Raw genomic sequence first — 1,366 nt, forward strand, 5'->3', positions numbered from 1 at the left:
AACCTCTAGAATACATGGAGAAAGTTGTTAACACATTGACATGCGTAGCAGACTAAAGAATTCGATTGTGAATATGAATAGAATTTGCAAAAATAGCAGGTTTTGTTGATCCTTGGTCGTCAACTGTTTAATGTCTTATCACGCACAGATACAAAAGTAATGTTGAAAACTAAGGTTGAACAACGTCCTATTCTCGGCAGTCTGTTTGTGTGACATTGTAAATAAAACACAGAATACAAAGATAGAAAAGCACCCACTTGTGAACACGCCATTCGATGAGCATGCTCAAAAATATTTCGAGTTTGTACGAAAACAGAATAAACTACGAAAAGCATTGAAAGAACATAACTACAGCACACAGCCACACACAGCTATTGGCATTGTATTGGTCGGAATGGCCCGTTTCGGTGAGTCTGATCCCTTAACGGGGGATTTTTTCAATTTTTTTTTTTAATTATCGGGTACCGTAGCCTAATTATCATTGCCGTTTTAGGGTTAGGGGTTTGGGGTTAGTGTTAGGGGTTAGAGGTTAGAAACTCACCGAATCAGACTCACCAAATCGGACTCACCGAATCGGACTCACCGAATAGTAGCAGACCCGTATTGGTAGAATAGTGTACAGCCCAAAGATATCAGTTAAAGCATTTACGATGCGATTGATAAATGTCAAAACTCATCGTAAGAAACGAAGAACTGCAGCAAAAGTACAAAAAATGAAAACTGTGAAAGTATATCCCACTAAAAGTGAAAGAAATGGTCCAAAAGTAAGGAACAAAGTGAGTAAAAATTAGAAATACCAACATTGCAAACGGTATTTTCAAAAAAGAATTTTCTGTGTTGTTCTAAAAGTCATCAAACTGCAAAGGAATACCTCGAAGTTTCACTCCACTAAAATTCAAAAACAGAAAGAGTTGCAGAAATATCTACTGTTTTCTGCAGAGTGTTAAATCTTCCACTGAATTAAATGACTGATTGAGTAATACATACAATAGAATAATCATAAAAAACAAACCAAAGTGACCAACAGGAAAGCACAACACAATTTTTTTTTACATTCGTAACAAACTATCATGAAGTATGGATGATTGCACCAACCATACTTAACATTGGTACAGTTACAGCTCTGTAAATTTTACACTACAGTGTAGAAGTACAAATTTAAGGTACTGCTATTTGAATGAAACAAACTCATGTATACAAATCCACAGATAATATATTATACAGATCTATGTATACATAACCTCGCAGTTTTTCAAGCACAGCAGTACCCAACATGAGTACAGTTTCTGGGATAATTCCTCAGCCACCAATTTTTGTAAAAATGTGATTGTGTGAGTACAGTACATATCGTAAACTTCAACGTAGT

The sequence above is a fragment of the Aplidium turbinatum genome, chromosome 8 (assembly GCF_918807975.1).
Source record: "Aplidium turbinatum chromosome 8, kaAplTurb1.1, whole genome shotgun sequence".
NCBI lineage: Eukaryota > Metazoa > Chordata > Ascidiacea > Aplousobranchia > Polyclinidae > Aplidium > Aplidium turbinatum.